Source organism: Miniopterus schreibersii, assembly GCF_964146895.1.
Source record: "Miniopterus schreibersii genome assembly, chromosome: 13".
Taxonomy (NCBI): domain Eukaryota; kingdom Metazoa; phylum Chordata; class Mammalia; order Chiroptera; family Miniopteridae; genus Miniopterus; species Miniopterus schreibersii.
The window spans coordinates 49727770-49741243 of record NC_138113.1 but is presented as its reverse complement, the minus strand read 5'-3'; positions in this window follow the sequence as shown (position 1 = coordinate 49741243).

Below are 13474 nucleotides of genomic sequence, written 5' to 3'. Positions count from 1 at the left end.
CTTTCTTCATAAAAGGTATTAAAAATTAGCCCAGACTGGGTGGCTCAGTTGGCTGGAGCACCATCCCATACACCAAAAGGTTGCAGGTCTATCCCTGGTCGGGGTACATATGGGAGGCAACCGATCGATGTTTCTTTCTCTCTCTCTCTCTCTCTCTCAAATCAATAAAAACATATCATGGGGTGAGGATTTTTAAAAAAGTATTAAAAATTATATTTTACCACTACATTGGCACAAAGAGCATAATCCAGGCTACACTGTGTTCATTTATTTCTTCTCATTTTCAAAGAAATTAAGACCTTTTTGTGAGCCCCTAAAATAGTGGGTGCCTTAGGCACTGTGCCGACTGAGCTTGGGGGACACGTCAGTTCTGCCACCTGTGTGCGGTGGGTGTGCCTCCGTGAGGAGAGTCATCAGGAGGGGGAGGTAGAAGCAGAACAGAAGGTGAGAGGGAACCAGACACACACTTGGCTTGTTTCAGAACATGGACCAGGATAAAGCTTTCTAGCTTTTGGGGGGTGGGGTGCAGGTGGAGCTGGCAGTGACATCGCTGAGAGACACAGTCCCTGAACCAATGCACAAATGCACACATAACCCCGTGTTTACACAGGCTCCCTGGGGTCAACAAAGAGTCCTCAGGTCAGGGCAGCAACCTGCACCTTGGAAAAGAGAAGCGGTGAGCCAGGACCCTCTCCCTCCCACACCGCAGGCTCCCTGCTCCTGAGTTCCAGGCTTCACGGTGGACATTCGGCGGCTTTGTGGGTTCATCAGAGGGTGGTGCTGTTCGGGCCCTAACCGTGACCTAACCGCTACTGGCGGCACAGTTTCCATGGGGAAGTTTCCAAGCCTGCTTCCACTGCAGACTTCTACAGGGCAATTACAGCACAATACTGTGTAATTTGGGGGTTGGTTGTCCTGACAGTAGTCCACTTTAATGAGCTCAACAGTAAGAACAGACAAAGCGGTCTTTTCTGGGCCTTTTCATGTGGCCTGGCTCTGAGTTGAAATGTGCCCCACCTCCAAATCCAGGTGTCCCGCAAGCACATTTCTCTACAGTAACGGGACTCTGGGTGGATTAGAGTTTATGATAGTAATTCATCCAGCTTCCACAGAACCCGCTTCTGTCTAGAGAGAAAAAGAAAAGGCTTTAATTAATTCTGAATTAAAGTAACTAGAAAAAGGTCTCTCCAATCTACCAAGCAGAGAAAGCAAACCAAAAATTAAGCTAACCGTAGAAGCCAGCATTTCAAGTTCCACACACTTGGCTAGCTCCAATGATTAATGTTGATCTTATATAGAAGTAATCACTTTAAACTAAGTGAATTAAAATGTAAAAGCAAAAGATTATTTTGTGAAAATAATAATACCTGGTCATTTAATGAAAAGTATAAATATCCAGAATAGATATGTGTGTGCATTCATTTAAGCTATCACTTACAGACTTCCATTCTCTGCTGTGAGGGGGTAGAAACAGTGGAAATTTAGGGAGCGCTTCCTTTGTGTCTGTCCAGGTACTTGTTACCTGCTGCATATGTGTTACTTGACTTAATTTTATCTTGTAAACAACCCTGTGGGAGATTACCATTTTTGGATAAGAAGCTGAGCTTCCAAGAGCTACAATTTTATTATTATTATTATTATTAATCGTTTCTACTGAGGCAGAGCCTTCTTTCCTGGATAGTCTAGAATTTATGTTTCCTGAGGGCTTGGAATGAACCAGGTTTCATCCGGCCTAGCAATGTTCTGCTTGATAATCCGCACAATCCTCGCGTTTGAAGTGAGAGCTACATACTTGTTTTTCCGGACTTGTCAGCCAGGTCTTCTGGAACAATGGCCCTGAAGGAAGCGTGAACTTCCTTTACATTTTTCAGTGGACATTACCCTGAAACCTAATCAGCAGTTTCTAGGGCTTAGGCCAGGGGATCCTGGACTCTTGGGAAAAGAAGGGTGTGCAATGAGCTCTGCTCAACATTTGTCCAAACAGCTGTTTTAGTTTGTTCAAGCCGCTATAAAAAAAATACCACAGCCCTGGCAGGTGTGGCTCGGTTGGTTGGAGTGTCCCATGCACTGAAAGGTGGTGGGTTCAATTCCCAGTCAGTGCACATACCCAGTTTCAGGTTCGATCTGAGGTCACAGTGGGTATGGGAGGTGGCCGATTGATGTTTCTCTCCCTCTCCCTTCATCTTTCTCTAGAGTCATTAAAAGCCCATTCTCTGGTGGGGATTTAAAAAAACACACACACCACAGACTGGGGGGCTTAAACAACAAACATAGCTTTCTCACAGTTCTGGAGGCTGAGAAGTCCAAGATCAAGATATCAGAAGATTCCACGTCTTTTGAGAACCCACATCTCAGTTCATAGTCGGCTGTCATTTTGCTGTGTCTTCCCATGGTAAGGGGGTAAGGGATCTCTGGGTTTCTTTTCTTTCCTTTAAGTTTTCTTTTCATTTTTTTATTTTTCAATTACAGTTGACGTTCAATATTATTTTATATTAGTTTCAGGAGTAGAGCATAGTGGTCAGACATTTATATAACTTACAAAGTAATCCCCACAATAAATCTAGTATCCATCTGGCACCATACATAGTCATTACAATATTATTGACTGTATTCCCCGTGCTATACTTTATTTATTTATTATTTTTTAATTTAAAAAAAATCCTCACCCGACGACATTTTTTCTATTGCTTTTCAGAGACTGGAAGGGACAGAGAGAGAGAGAGAAACATCGATGTGAGAGAGACACATCGATTGGTTGCCTCCTGCAGGTGCCCCAACCAGGGCCAGGATCAAGTCTGCAACTGAGGTACCTGCCCTTAGCCGGAATCAAACCCGGGACCCTTCAGTTCTCAGGTGGATGCTCTAACCGCAGAGCCAAACCAGCTAGGACTCCATTGATTTTTTAGAGAGACTGGAAGGAAGAGGCAGAGACACACAGAGAGAATCATCCCCGTGGGAGAGCATGTCTCTTTTCTTTCTCAGCGTAAAGTTGTGAGATACGTCCCTGTTGTCGCGTGTATCAGTAGTTTATCGTTTTTATTACTGAATAGTGTTCCATTGTATGGACACACCACATTTTGTTCATTCATTCGTTGATGGCCATATGGGTCGTTTATTTCTTTAACTGTTACAAATAACGCTGCTATGGACATTCAGGTACAAGTCTTGTGTGATCATATGCTTGTATTTCTCTTAGGTCAATACCCAGTAGTAGAGTTGGTGGGCCATGTGGCAAATACACATTTTTAAATTTTTTTCTTTGGTAAAGACACACATTTTTTTCATATTCATGCATTTTTATGAGTATGTTTCATTTTATAAATGAAACTTTAAAACATTTTGGCCTTTTATAAAAACTGCCAACCTCCTTTCCAAACTGGTTATGTCATTTCTATTTCCATGGACAATGTATGAGCTCCAGCTGGGCTCGCCCGGGGCCCTGGGCGGCTGGCAGGGGTCGGTCTCAGGGTCTGTTCTGTGCCGAGTGGAGGGGCCCGTGGGCACAGGCGGCTCCGCATCCCCAGCTCAGGGCTGGAGAGGCCAGAGGAGAGAGGGGGCGGGGAGGGTAGTAAAGGGGGAAAGTGAGAGCAGCCTCATAAACTAGCAAACCTGAGACACTTGTGACGTCCCCTTGGGGGAGGGGGGGCAGCCCGAGTTCCCTCGCCCTCTGCCCCTTCTTCACTCCAGCGGCTTTCACTGCGCGGCCTTGTGCACCCGCCTGGGCACGGGCCAGTGTGTCCAAGTCCCTGCGCCGGTCCCCCCCAGCCCCCCCTCCCCCCCCAAACCCCCTCCCCCCCAGCCCCCCCAGCCCCCCTCCCCCCCAGCCCCCCAGCCCCCCCCCCCCCCCCCGCGCGGCACGCCTTAGGGCGGGGCCTGACCGCTGGGCCCTGTGACCCCACAAGTCCATGCACGTCTTTTACCAAAGGGCCTCGGGAGGGGCAGGGAAGTGGCCCTTCCTCCTGCTGTGCCCTCCTTGCGACCAGGCCCGAGTGGCGTAATTGAGGGGTGCATCTTCAGCGCCTCCGCTTTCCTCTTTCTTGGGGTGTCGGCCTTCCTCGGTAGCCCCAGGGCTGGCCCCGCGCACCACCTTCCTCGCAAGCACAACCCCGCAGCAGCAGCAGCGGGCCCGCAACACGGACTGGAAGCGAGGTGGTTCCCTTTCCCACGAGGCTGCGCTGCAAGACCCTGGAGCTCACGCTGAGAAACGTGGCTCTAATCGTGGCATTCCGGGGCAGGATTCACGCGAAGTGCAACGCAGTGGAGTTTGGGGAGTTAGGGGCGTTCCCGTCCGTGGGAATGACGCCGCGTAGCAGCCGCCAGACCGTCCTCTGTGCGGTTCCCACGCCGGGACGCGCAAGATCCCAGGTCAGAAAGGCCTGGTTTAGAATCGCAGCTCCCACACCTAAGAGCTGAGGGGCCCGGGACAGAGTCCTTGTCCTGCCCAAGTCTTAGCCTCCTCACTAGAAAGTTAGCGGATCATCATCATCATCATCACGTTGAGAAGCACTAAGATCTTTCCCAAACTGTGTTCCATTCATTTCCCCAAACTCTTGACAAAGGAAACATTTCTTCCTTCCTTCCTCCTAGAGCACATGTAGAGTGTATTCTGTAATTTATCACTTGAAATTGTTATTCCTAGCCGTTTTCTGTAATTTATTTTAATATTTCAGACGTTTCCTTAATGAGCTTCTAAACTCTATCAGGGCAGGAATACGTCTTTTTAAAAAAGCCCACAAAGAGCCACAAAGCACGGTGGTGAAGTGTTTCTGGACAGATTGCAAGCAGAGGGAAAAAATATTTCTTTTCCATACATTGTCAGTATGATTTTAAAATAAGCAAAATGCCAGGCTGACTTTTTATTGAAGTGTCTTTTACATTCAGTAATATTCATCCTTACTGCTGTACGGTTTTATGGTTTTTGAAAAATGCTTAGAGTCATGTAACTGTTACAGGGCAGCGAAAAGCTAGGAAAATTCCAGGGCAAGAGAAATAGGGAAACTGAGGCAGGAAAATTAAAATAAGGCCAAACGGTGTAGGCAATTTGTAGCTGGCTTGTAAATAACAAGCCATTATCTTCCCCAAACCAAGGACACTAGAGAAAATGGTTAAAAGCCTCCCTAAGGAGAGACGCAGGGAAAAGGGGGGATGGGAAGAGAGAAAAGGGCAGTTTTATTCCCTAAGCAGAGAAGCCAGCAGTCTGGGGGCTTGGCAAGATACAATTGCCAGGTGCTTCTTATGAGTTCTGGGAAGGTCACAACAAAGTAAAAAGGGGCCTTGAGAATTAATCTGTGCCAAGATATTCAGCAGAGGAATTCTGAGACCTATAGGCAGGAGGGAATGTAACACCTCAAACCCCCACCCAACTCCCTCTTCAGGTTAGCTGAGAGCCCATCCACACGAGTTATGCCGGATGATAGATTTGCTTGACTTACTTCTTTAATAAACTTGCTTGCTATAATAGAATTAGCTTTATCACAGTGCAATCATCTGGAGTTTTCTTGTTTAAATTCGTGTACACAAGAAGCCAAGAATCAAGGTTGGAGACAGCCCTCTGCCTCTGACTCACGGGGCTGTCTTATAACACCTCTCTGGCGTCTGTGAGAGGTGCCTGTCACATAATCATCACCACAGTCAAGATATAACACCTTCACCCCACAAATTCCCCTCTGAGCCTTAACAGTTCATTCCCTCACCCCATACCCAGCCCTTGGCAACCACTGATCTGTTTTATGTCCCTCTAATTTTGCCTTTTTTAGAATATCATATAAATGGAATTCTGTGGACCTAGTCTTTTGAGTCTAGCTTATTTCACATAGCACAATGCAGTTGACATTCATCCATGTGTCAGTAGTAGTTCCTCTTCATTGCTAAGTAGTGTTCTACTGTTCCTTTTCATAATACTGAGCCTCCATTGATGTTCAAGAAGTGGAATCATTGGGGGCAAGGCAGGGATAGCAGCGGACAGACTGTAACAGTGATGCCTGCTTTTAGAATGCAGGACAAATGTTTCATCAAACATGGTAGATTTACTTTTGGAATACATTTCTAAAAACTATCCAACCTTTATTAGGGCTTTTTGCATAGTGAATTGTTTGCACTAGGCTACTAACTGATTTTCAAACTATTCATTTTTTCATAACTGCAAAATAAATCTTTTCAATTTCAACATTTTCTTAGAAAAATCTTATATTCTATAAGATTATTTTTCATCTTGCTCTCTGTTTTTTAATGAAGCATCGTATATTTATAAAAATTGTGGGCAAAGAGAAAAAAGAGTTCCAGTTGCTCCTCATGCTTGTCAGCACTTGGTAGTGTTTTGTTTTTTTTTTTAAAGACAGTATGTACTTTTTCTTTTTTAAAAAATACATTTTTATTGATTTTAGAGAGAGAGGAAGGGAGAGGGAGAGAGAGAGAAACAACAATGAGAAACATTGATCAGCTGCCTCCTGCATGCCTCCTACTGGGGATCAATCCTGCAACCTGGGCATGTGCCCTCACCCGGAATTGAACTGGTGACCTCTTGGTGCATGGGACGACTCTCAATCCACTGAGCCACACCAGCTGGGAAGTGTGAGTCTTTTTAATTTTAGCCTTCTCATAGATAGGAGGGACACCTCATTCTGGCTTTCAGTTGTCTTTCCCAGGCACTGTTGTAAATGCTTTGTTAACTTACTCCTCACAACAACCTTATGAAGTACGTACTATTATTATTAACCCCATTTTATATATGGGGAAATGGAAACGCAGGAAGGTTAACTAGTTTGCCCAAGGTCACTGCATACCTATGAAGTGGTAGAACTAGGGTTCAATCCAGGCACTCTGCCCTCAGACGTCAGGCTCTTGATCCCTTTGCTGCACTAGCTTCCCAGGAAGTTCTTGGGTCCCAAATGGCGGTCATTCATACGGAGGGTTGGAAACAGCAGCAAGTCACCTGAAGAGAAGAGGTGTTGCCTAGGACAAAGGCTGATAGTCTAAAGATAGAAGTATGAGGAGCCATACACAAGGACGTGGAAGAAGCCGCAGCTGCCAGCCCACAGCTGGGGGCTGGGCCAGGACGAGGGCCAAGGGCCCCTGGTCTCCATCTCTCGAGTTTTGTGCTGGGCCCTGCCAAAGGACAATGTGGAAGCTCTGCTTCCAACAGATGCCACAAGGTCATTCCTCTTTCACCCCCTTGTGCTGTTCAAATACTGTCGGTGCCTGGGGAAGGGCCCTGCCTGACTCAGTAACAATAACTGTTATAAGAATCTGCGGTGTGCCAGGGGAAACACTACCCTGCAGCCTTGAATCTTTTTTTGGAAACAGGTGGTGATATAAATTATAAATGAACACATGTGCTAGTCCTATAAGGGAATAAGCGACAACTAAAGAAAACACAAAACCCTACAACAACGTCAAGTTTCCAATGTATCCACCTCTGGTTCCATGGCACTCAAGGAACAGGACAGAGCAGAGGCTCCTGGACTTTTGAATTTCAAACACAGGTGAAGCTTTTTAAAAAAGTAACTGAAGGAAATGACAGAGTTTGGTAGCTTTTTACTTTGCCAAGAAGGATATTAATAAAACAATAACCACTAATTTCTATCACCATTATGTCATAAAAGAAAAGACATAGTAATAATCTCAAAAGTAAAAAAGACAATCTCAGAACGAGATGGTATTGTAGATGGAATACATTAGCTTATGAAAAATTCAGTACACTGTCCTGATTTTTCTCACCGGAAACACTATCATTGCCAGGCTCTGGTTCCCAGAAACTACTGGTGAAGTAGAAAGTTTATGGTCTGAAGAATCAGAGAAATAAATTCAAATCCCATTTCTGTTCATACACCTGGAGCTTTGCATGACATCCTGGTTACCTATCTATTGCTGTGTTAACAGACTACCCCAAAACTTAGTGGCCCAAACAACCACCATTTTATTGCACTTATGCATTCTATGGGTCAGGAATTTGGACAGGGTACAGTGCGATGGCATGTCTGCTTCAGTATATATGACAACTCAGCTGGGAAGACTCAGATGGTTGGGGGTGGCTCTAATGACTAGGATCGAGAATAATCTGGAGGCTTCTTCACTAACATGCCTGGTTCCTGGGCTGGGATGGCTTGAAGGCTGGGCTCAGCTGAGACTGTCAGCTAGAGCACCTACGTGTGGCTTCCGTATAGCATGGTGGCCTCAGTGTAGTCATACTTCTTTTATTAAGCTGAGTGGCTCAGTGCTCCAAGAATGAGCAACAGATAAGGCAGAAACTACATGGCCTTTTGTGACATGGCCTTGGCAGTCATATGACATCACTTATTCTGTAAAATATTGGCTGAATCATTCACATTTTCACCCAGATTCAACAGGATGGGACAGAGACCGCACCACTTAATGGGAGATATATCAAAGAATTTGCAGCCATTTAAAAATATTTTTAAAGTTAAATTTACTGGGGGTAACATTGGTTAAAAACATTATAAAATTTTCAGCTGTACAAGGTAACTTGACATCTTGTACCCTATTACATGTTCCTCACCCAAAGTCCAGTTTCCTCCTTAAGTGCTGAGCTAATATCGGGCTTCCTACATTTTCCCATGCTCATGGCCTCTCCAGTGAACCTTTAAGCCAGCAGACCATACCCTCTCACCAAGCAAGTAAAGGAACTGCAGGTGCCTAACGCTGCTCTGCTCGAAGAGAGGGCAAGGACCTGCCTCCCGCCTTGGCTCATCTATTCCCAAGAATCAGCTTCACAGGCCCCCAGCTCTGTCTCTCGTTCTTTGGTTCCCATGCTGCCCTTTGGGCTCAGTGTTGGGTTTTGCCTTTCTGAGTTTTAACTATCTGTTTGCCTTCAAGGGCCTTGCCCTGGCTTGTCCCCCTGCCTTCAGCAGGCTGGAGCATGGGGATTGACCCACTTGGCTGGCACCTGTTGCCAGGGGATTTGGACAACATAAGACATTCAGCAGCCATGACACAGGTATGGTAAGAGTTAGCGGTGACAGCTGGGCCATTCCTTACTGAGGTCTCTAAGGAGTTGGGCTGGCCAGGGGCCCAGGGTACTATAGGCAGAGTAATTTATTTCTCTTGCTTGCAAGAGCCAGAAGCCCACCCTATTCCAGAGGGCTAGGAGAGGGGCTGCAGCAACATCAGACACTATGTCCTCACACAACCATGTTCAAAGGCAAGAAAGGACTCTCAACAATAGAGATAAAATAAAAATGAAAAAGAAAGAGCAAGGGCTTCTGGCATTTAAAAAACACACACATGTTTCCATTGATTTCAGAGAGAGGAAGGTGGAGGGAGAGAGAGAAACATCAATGACGAGAGAAAGAGTCATTGATTCTCTGACTCTAGCATGCGCCCCGACCAGGAATCAAACTGTGATCCCCTGGCTCTTGGGTCAACGCTCAACCACAGAGCCACACCAGCCGGGAGGGCTACTGGCATTTTTAACAAGGAGGAAATATTTCCCAGAAACTCCCTATCCCCAGACTTCCCCTTGCATTTCAGAGGCCAGAACAGGGTCAGATGGTCACACCAACCAATCCCTGGCAAAGGAAAATGAATGTACTGGCTTGACACATTCATACTTTTTTTTTCTCAGGGGCCAGACCACCTGAGAAAATGGGAGGCAGAGCTAGGGGTCTAGGAAGCTGATTTATGGGAACAGATAAGCCAAAGTGGAAAGCAAATCCCTGGCCTCTCTTTGAGCAATGTTAAGGCACCTGAGGTAACCAAAATGAAGAGACAACGAAACACATTCTAAATGAAGGAATGGGAGAAAACTTAAAGAAGAAAAGAAAAAAAGAACTGAACAAAATGGAGACAAATACAGAGTTCAAAACACTAATTACAAGGATCTCAAGGAACTTAGAAGAAGAATAGATGACTCAGTGAGAACTTACACAAAGAGATAGAAACCATTAAGGAAACCCAGACAGAAATAAAACATACAATAACTGAAATGAAGAATACATTAGATGGAATCAACTGCAGATTAGATTAAGCAGAGAACTGAATCAGCAATTTGGAAAAGAAGGTAATGGAAAACACCCAGTAGAAACAGCAAAAAGAAAACATAATTTTTAAAAATGAAGATAGTCTAAGGGATCTCAGGGACAACTTAGAAGAACTGGAAAAATTCCTAGAAACATACAGTCCTCCAAGGCTGAATAAAAAAGAAACAAACAAACAAAAAATCTGGACAGACTGATAACTATTAATGAAATCAAAGCCGTGATCTAAAAACTCCCAACAAATAGAAGTCCTGGACCAAATAGCTTTAAAGGTAGATTTTACCAAACATCAAAAAAGAATTAACACCTATCCTCTCAAACTATTCCAAAAAAATTCAAGAGAAGGGAAGGCTCCCATGCTTAATTTTACATGTCACCATTACACTGATTCCAAAACCAAAGACGTTACAAAAAAAGAAAATGACAGGCCAATAGCCCCGATGAACATAGATCCAAAAACAGTCAACAAAATATTGGCAAACCTGCCCTGGCCGGGTTGCTGGTTGGTTGGAGCATCCTCCGTGCACCACCAAAAGGTTGCGGGTTTGATTCCGGGTCAAGGGCATGTACCTGGGTTGCAGGTTCAATCCCCAGCTCCATTGGGGCGTGGGGGGGGGAGGGCAACAAGTTGGTGTGTGTGTGTGTGTGTGTGTGTGTGTGTGTGTGTGTGCATGTGTGTCTCTCTCCTTTCCATCCTCTCTGAAAAAGCAATGGAAAAAATACCCTCTGGTGAGGATTAACAGCAACAACAAAAGTAATGCCAGTATCCTTGATGAAATGAATATGTTGTCTAAGTAAGCTGTAAAATAAGTGAGGGAGCTCATTAAAAATGAGTATTTTTTTTTTTTTTTAATATAGCTTTATTGACTTCAGAGAGAGGAAAGGAGAGGGAGAGAGAGAGATAGAAACATCAATGATGAGAGAGTCATTGATCGAGCCCACAACCTGGGCATGTGCCCTGACCAGGAATCGAACCCCGATCGCCTGGATCCCAGGTCGATGCTCAACCGCTGAGTCACGCCCGGCCAGGCAAAAATGTGTATTTTTAATGTAAGGAAGGCCTATGTAAGCATAATTACAAACCTCAGAAGCCACAGAAAATACATAAATATGACCATTTAAAATTTTGAACAGTTTGAAAAGAAAATAATATCATAAACAATGTCCAAAGGGGAAAAAAATGGCAAATTGGGAAAAAACAAACATTTTCAATATGGATTGAAAGGCTTATTTTCTGAATATATAAAAATGTAAATCAATCAGTAAGAAGAACACCAATTAAAAAAACATAGTTACTGAGCTTCACATAGTACATCAGAATAATTTTTTTTTCTAATTTTTAAAATTAGCTTTACTGAAGTATAATGTACATACAATAAAATTCACCAATTTTAAGTGTAAAGTTTTGTGACTTCTGACAAATGTATATGGTTATACAATCAGGATATAGAACTTTCCCATAACCCAAAATTTCCCTCTTACCATTTTGCAGTCATTTCTCTTTTCCCACACCTTGCATCTGAGAACCACTGATGTACTTTCTATCACTATGATAGAGTTCAGGGAGACAAACAGCTAGAATTTGTAGAGCAAAACATTTTGTTATGTTAGACTATCATGTAAATGGAATTATACAGCATGAGGCTTTTGTATCTGGCTTCTTACACTTAGCATAATGCTTTTGAGATTCATCCATGTTGTTGCAATTCAATTTTGTTCCTTTTTATTGCTGTGTAGTATTCCATTGAATGGATATACTGTAGCCCCCTTATTCTCAGGGGATACACTCCAAGACCCCCAGTGGATGCCTGAAAGCATGAATAGAACTGAACCCTACATATACTTTGTTTTTTCCTATACATACATACATGCCTTTTCACTTAAAGGAAATGCTTTATGGCTTCTCTTTGGCATATTTAAACTGTCAGCATCGTTGCTCTTGCACTCTAGGGTCGTTAATAAGTAAAATCAGGGTTACTTGAACCCAAGTACTGGGAAACCAACACGGTAAATCTGATAACTCAGATGGCTACTAATAGAGAACACAACGTGGAGAGCGTACACAGCCCGACTGTCCTGGACAAAGGGATGAGTCATGTCCCTGATGGGGTGAAGTGGATCAGCTGGAGATTTATTATGCTACTCAGGATGGTACATAATTTAAAACTATGAATTATTTATTTCTGGAATTTTTCATTTAATATTTTTGGACCGAGGTTGACTACAGGTAGCTGAAGCCATTGAAAACAAAACCCAGGATGAGGGGGCACTGATGTATCACAATTTATTTATCCATTCACCAGTTGATGAACTTTCCCCCCCCAGTTTTATGCATTTATCAATAAAGCTATTATGAACAGGTCTTTATATGGATATGTGTGTTTATTTCTCTTAGCTGAATATCTAAAAAGTGGAATTTCTAAGTCATGTATATATATAGGTTTAACTTTAAAAAGAAACTGCCAAACCACTTTTCCAAAACTGTTGTGCCATTTTATATTCCCTCCAGCAGCATATGAGAGTTCTAGTTGCCCCACATCCTTGTCAGAACTGAGTATGGCCAATCTTTTAAATTTTAGCCATTCTTATAGGTGTGTAATGCTATCTCATTGTGATTTCAAGTTGTATTTCCCTAATAATGTTGAGCATATTTTCATGTCTCTTTTTGCATGTATATTTTCTTTGGTGAAATGTCTATTCAAATATATATTTTAAGGTCTTTGTTTACTAACTCCAGTATTTCTGTCATTTCTTGGTCTGTTTCTATTGATTGATTTCCCCCCCCCTGCTTATGAGTCATGTTCTTTTCATGCCTGATAATTTTTGTTTGCATGTTGGACATTGTGAATTTTACCTTATTAAAATTGGATTTTGTTGTTTTTCATTAAATAGTGTTGAACTGTTTTGGTTGTTTTTTTTCTTTCTGGAGCACAGTTAAATTACTTGGGATAAACTCGATCCTTTTGAGTCTTGCTCTTAAGCTGTGTTAAGGCAGGCCCAGACCAGTTTTTAATCTAGACCTAATTTTCCCCCAATACTAAGTCCACTTTTGAGGACTCTATCTAATGCTTCATATTTTAAGAGATCTCTCCATTTTGGCTGGTGTGAAAACAAAATATCCCCAGCCCTGTGTGAGCTCCAAGAAATGTTTGGTGTACTCTGTGGCTCTCTCCCTGGCCTCCTAGGATTTCCATGTGTGATCTGAACAGTATCCAGCTAAAGACTTGAGGGGCTCCCTCTTTGGCTCTCTGGAGCTCTCTCTAGGCCCTCCTCTCTGATACTCTGCTCTACAAATTCTAGCTGCTTCAGTTTTCCTGAACTCTGATCTCTTTGTCCTGAACTCTGTGAGATTGCTGGACTCTGTTTGGGTTTGCCTCCTGCAGTGACACCTGGAAACCGCTTTGAGACAGCAATCTGGGGTAACTGTAGGACTCACATCATCCGTTTCCCTTTTCATAGTTATCACAATCCCTGCTGCCTGT